This window comes from Egretta garzetta, unplaced genomic scaffold (genome assembly GCF_000687185.1).
Source record: "Egretta garzetta isolate BGI_Z169 unplaced genomic scaffold, ASM68718v1 scaffold268, whole genome shotgun sequence".
In the NCBI taxonomy this organism is placed as follows: Eukaryota; Metazoa; Chordata; class Aves; order Pelecaniformes; family Ardeidae; genus Egretta; species Egretta garzetta.
Window position 1 is genome coordinate 3474320 of NW_009260600.1, and position 6437 is coordinate 3480756.

Here is a 6437-nt window from a genome sequence, read left to right on the forward strand (position 1 = left end):
CACTGGGTCCACTGTCAATTAGAAAACTGAATTCTGCCATCCTCATAGACACATACGTTATGTGCCACAGTTTAGCGCTTCTGTCGTGTGGATTCATACCAGCTGAAGAGCTGATTCTAGAGGTACAGCAAGACACCAGTTCTTGAGTGTTTGTTTTTTAAATATTGGATTATGTTTACATGATCCTATTAATAGAGGCTGACATTTAGCTGACTACACACTGTGTCAGTTGCTTGAGATTCTTGGATGAGACTAAAATAAACATCATGATTCATTTACTGAAGCTGTAGAAAAAAAGTCTTGCAAGAAGTGAAAGATTTAAGCTGGAATTATTTCTCTTCCTCTTTTGCAGGCAGCATGCTAAAGGTAAACTATGATGTGCTTAGGAGAGGTAGATATGAGTGCAATATAAACATACAGATAGACATTTGTAGTAGTAGTATAGTAGATGAGGCAAACAGTAAGCACAAATAAATAACACTAATTTGAAGATACACATATAAGCGAGTAGCACACCACATTGCCTTTATACGGTATATGAAATAAAAGGTTTCACTTTTCCTGGGTTAAATCCTTCTGTCTTCATTTTGATGAAGCTCTCTGTGAAGTCAGTGACTAGTCTAAGAGAAGACAAACTCCAAAATAGAGTCTACTGTTTGCTTTGCAGAAGTTAAAAATTTATGTTCATGCGGTAGTTATTAGTCAATGCATAGTGGGCTGATTCTGATTTCAAGTGAACACAAATCAGAACTGACTGTCCTGAAGTGAGTGGAGCTACTCAGATGTGAAACTCCTGTTAAATCACAGTGAGACCTACGGATGCATTTCTAACCAGGCAGATTTCTTCTTTTTTATTCTGAAACATGGAAGAATAGACACCGAGAGCCACCTGGGAAGTATTATTTGAAGTGGAAAAGACTAGGATCAGCTGAGTTATGGGAGCAGCAGGTGATACCTACACCATTAAACAGTGCCTAGGTATATTTGTAGGCACAGGAACTCATCAGCACCTGTGCTGGCAATGTGTTACAACTGTCCCTCCTATATTCCTGGCCCATGGCAACAAAATACCTCCCAACAATTCCCTGGTGCAGAAGCGGTGGCCAGATAGCCTTCCCAGAAGACAGTCTGGATGTTACCTTCCTATTGCAGTGAATAAGAGGATTGAACATTACAGAGCCTTGCTATTCCACATCAGCTAATGTCAGTTCCAGAAAAAGGTTCTGGGCATATTTAAGTTACTAGTATTGTTGTATCCTTTCTAACTGTACAGATCTAGCCATTGTATTTTACACATTTATGAAAAATTTCAGGCATTTGTAAAAAAATGAACAGACAGTAATAAATTTGCACACACCACATAAAAAGTATTTAGCACAAAAGAAACAGTTAACATAATCTTTAAAAAAATGAGATTTACTGATAGTCAAGATGTTGCCCCTTCTTCCAGAGCCTGATGTTGTCTCTTAGCATTATGGTGTCCTTTATCTCCTAAAGGCTTGTCAGAAAATGCAAGACTGCTGCTCCTGCTGTGCCCAGCCCACCTGAGGGTTGCTGAGGAAGAACTTGCCCCTTTGTATCTCAGGAGAGAACTGTGTGGGAGTCACAGGGATTTTTGGCTTAGTCCTCTGCATGATGGGGTGCTTGATCCCACCTTACAGGCAGAAACCATGACACTGTCCTATCTGTAGGAGGAGGCAGGGTTTGGAGTGGTAGAATTTGTCAGACTGAGCTAAAGGGTTTTTTGTGGTACAAAATGACAGCTAAAAAAAAAGGTCCATCCTGTAGGTTTCTGGAGGAGGGTGAGTCCATGAGGATGCACAAGCAGAGGGCAGATGTAGGGCAATGTTCTGGCATCCAGTTTTAGCACAGCATGTTGGCAGTGTGGGTTGACACCAGTAAGACAGTGAGAAGTAAAGATGGTTAAAGGAGGAATTTGGAATTCTCAATCTGGAATCAGGATAGCACCAGTTCCCCTGAGAGAATACCCCATTAGAGGCAAATTTGGAGGAAGAAGGTTAAGCAGGGAGGAAAGGGAATGGTGGTAACCAGTCCCTTATTAGCTCTGTGTAATGAATTGTGCACTATCATGCATGACTGGGAAGAAGCAAGGCCAGGGCAACCCCTCCCTCTTTTGCTTTTCTTCCTTCCCTCCTACCAGATCCTTGCAGCCTCCAGTCCTACACCTGCAAGTCTCAGAGTTCAGCTGCCCCTTAACCCAGGTTTCGCTTGGGTTGAAAAAAGCAGATGCAATTGTAAAGCAAGGTTTTTAAAAGTAGTTAGTAATTTTTACCAGTAGAGGTGTTTTTTGAGAGACATACTTGCCATGTGGTGTACCCAGCTTGAGGATTATTATATTTGCTTCAGTTGGTTGTCTAACAGGAAAAGAAGGCACACCCAACTTATATAAAAGGGGATCCCGTTGGCAAGATACATCCATTGCCACTCCTGATATGAAGACGTAATGCAGCTGTTAGCCTAACCTCTTTCAAAATGATTGCCATATGCTGTAAGCTTTTCTTCCCAGAAGGGGGAATATTAATATATGTCAGAGAAGTGCTGTATGTATCAACAGTATTCTATCTTAACGGCTTGGAGCTACAATGTAACATATTGCTCCGAAAAGATGGACTTTATAAAGAACGTGTGAATATAGATACTGTGATAAGATTAAGGGTAGTTCTGGCTTCATACAAATTTGTGTTATATTTTTTTCAGGATAGAGTGCTCTGTCTCAGTGAAATATTATATATTTCCCAATAAAATGTTCTCTCATGTGGATCAGAGTTGGTGTAAATGGTAAAAGTTCTTTTGTGGGCCAGTGATTTCTGGTAGCTGAGTATGTCACCCTGTGCTTTGGGGGCTTTGGGGGGAAGGGGGTTGAGCCTGGTAATCTTGGGCTAGATCAAACTGCTAGAGGAATTGGAACAGCTAGTGTAATTTTGCCTCTGCTCTCAAGTTGAGTTTTCTGAAGTGGCCTGAATTTCTTACACAATATGCTTTATCCCTTGTGTCTATATAGTAGTTCTATTTGAGAGAACAAGGTTTATGTGTTGAAAAAAGCCGAAGTGCGGCAGAGGTCAAATGTACATACTGTACAGCAAATACTAGGAGTAATTTGTGCACCTGTATTTTTGGAAAATGCTTCTTTGTGAGTTACGGTAAAGTGCTTTCTAAAGCTGGGAATGTCTCATTTTTTATTGACTTAAGTTTTCTTTCAGCTTGAAAACTTAAAATTCAAAGATTGGGTTTCAAAAGTGACTTTGAGTAGGTATGTTTTGATTTGTTAGTATGAGAAAGAAAATATAGATTATCTGAGTGCTTGTTTTTCATCTAAGAGGATGGATCATTCTTTAAGAGCAACATGAAACCATGTAAATTACAAGAATTAGGCCTTATTATGACATAATTACACCTTCAAAATTATGATAAGGCAAAGCTGTGGTGTCTATGGGTACCTGGATATAGTTACACGTAAGTATCTGTTTTGTGATAAATAGTTGTCATGCTCATTTATGTATGTTTCCTAAAGACTAAAATGTAAATGTTTTATACAGATCTAGCCAACATAAAACCAATTAAATTGGTAAAGGTGTAAACCTAATTAAAATGACAGTGACTCTGAACAAATGAGTAATTCTTCCAGAGGTAGAGAAATACATACAATAATATTGCTTAAAGATGCAAGTCAATTAAGTCTGTAGTTCTTCTATGAATAAGTCATCATTTTGAACAAGTGTAATGTCTGCAGATAAACTCAGATACAAATTAAGTTGCTTTTTATAGATTTTTTTTATATATAGCACATGTGGAAAAGTATTTTTCTTTGCATAGTATGATCAATATCAGCATAAATTCAGTTAAATTTCACAGCATAAGCACTTGGAAATTAAGTAAATGTGACTACAATTTTTGAATTGTAAAATACATGATGCTATTGCAAGATCCTTCATACCAGGAAATATGACTAAGACATAAATTTTTAATACTCTAAGCTAAACTGTTCATCTTTTTAAAAAGAAAGAATAATAACATTCAGATGTAACACAACATTCATGGCCAGAACAGTCTGTTTACTTCTACACTCTGACATTTGAAGCATGTAGGCATTTCAGCAGTGTGAAGGACAAGCAAATTCACAGAAGAAAATCTTGACTCCTCTGATCCAGCTGTATTTTAATTTTACATTGGTATTCTTACATTTCTACATGTTTAGATTTTTCTTCCCCTGTGCAAGGATGACTTTTCTAACATTATGTTTTTAAATCTGACAAGGTCATACAAGCTAAAAAAAAAGAAGAAGAAGAAGGGTCATCAAAAGGGGAAAAATAACAGAACTACAGTGAAATGGCTCTCTGTTGGCCTTTGTATCGATTCAGAGTGTGTCAAAAGGGTCTTTTGTCGTGCCCCTACCACAGCATACTAATTTGCTAGATCAAGTCTGTCAGAATATCGACTGGAAGTAAAGAACTACAGTGGCAGCTTTTGTGTTTCATACAGCAGGGAGCCTGTGTGTGAAACAGGATTATCAGGGGGTCATGAAGAGAGTCAAGGGATGTCCATCACTTCCCTTCTGGTAATGTAATGGGGCGGGTGCCTGGATGTGATTAAGATGTAGGACACAGGAGGCATAGCGGTGAACAAATCAGACACACACACATGCAAATCAGGTTGGCTGCTGTTAACCACATATTTTTAATGAAAAATCCAGAGACAGACCAAACAAATATCTAAACAGCTGCATTCAGATTAAATATCAAACAGCCTATTCAATGCCTGGTGTGTGTGTGCTGTGCCTGCATCCATGTGTGCATGTGTAGAAAATGTACAACACATACAAGAAAGGGTTTAATTCTCATTCTTTTTTTTTCATGTAACGTTCCAATCTACAAGTGTTTCTTCTACTTCTTTTTGCTGTTGAAAACAGAATTGCTGGGTGATTACAACAAACATCCAGGGTATGTAGAAAGATAAAATTATGCTTTGTGCTATGGCTATACATATACACTACATTCAGATAGGATGCTCATCACTCTGCTGTGGGCTTAGCCTTGACTTAGATGCCATTGTCATTATAATACGGCATGAGCAAAATATCTTTCTGGAAACTGAGAAAAAAAGAGAAGTATTTGTGTGATTGAACAATGCGTAGCTTGATAAGTGCCTCTTTTTAAAACTGTGGCAGGGAACGTCTGCTTTCTGGAGATGCAGACTGCATCTCTGTAGCTTATGTGAGAGCTGTGAGGAGCTTTCCAGCACACACTGACATGATTTACAATCCTTGTCATCTGTACAATCCATTTCTCCTCAGCATTGTTCCTAATCTTTAATCCTATATTTCTGAAAATTTAGTGCTGAGTAGGAAAGCAACATAAGACGCCAAAATAACAATGGCTTTTACATATGTGGCATCTGAGGGCCTGATCCAAACCCCATAGACTGGGGGAAGAACCTGAACAGGGTCCAAGGGGTTTTGCACCAGATTCCAGATCCCTTAGTCCAACAATAGGTATTTCAGTCAGCATATAAAAGGTTCAGTTGTTCTGAAATGAAAAATCTAAAATTGGAAAAGTCTAAATCTGTTTTTCATTGCCTTCCTAATATTTGCTACCAGGTATGAGCAAGGCAGTGTCAAGAGCCAATGACAGAAACAGATTCCATTGAGGATCCCTCTTTTTTCCGCTTTTTCCTTTTCTTTTTTCTTTTCCTTTTCCTTTCCCTTTTCCTGTTCCTTTTTTAAGCATCAGGGAAGCTTTACAATTGTTTACGTAGAAGATGATGCTGTGGATGCATAGATAGCATTTTGTCCCTTTTGAAGGCAAAAGCATAGCTCTTGTTAGCTGTAATGGGACTAAAGTAGCACTCCGTTTTACATGTAGCCACTGTATCTCCTTTAAAAATGGACTAATTATCTGAGAGCTGTACAACTGCTATTCCATTCAGAGCCAAAGAGCTTTGGCAGAGGTAGCCGAAGATGGCTCTGCCTGAAGTTGGGTAACAAACAACATCTCACAAATGGGTTTTATATGTAGGCATACCTAGAAATAATGATTCTGACGTAGTATTTCTTGCTGGGGTTAAGCACTGATGGTCAGTAGTCAGGTAGCCGCTGCACACAGAGGAAAGGGAATTGCAGAAGCCCATACCAGGTGAGCTTTTATTTGTTTTCAATGTCTTTGTTCAACAACATTGGTGCTGTGCAACATTCATTCCAGTGGGAGCTCATGACAGGATGAAGTGATAGTTATTTATTAGAAAATAGCTTTTCTGTGCATATCTCAGGTTGAAGTATCTGCTGTCATAGTTATCATCTGTGTGGAGCTTTGAGGGCAGAACTTGTCATAAAGCATGAATATATGAATTGAAGAGGTGAGCCCTGGGAGCTGCTCTGGCAGTAAAGCCTGACTCATTTCTTCCAAGACATGCCATGTGTCCCT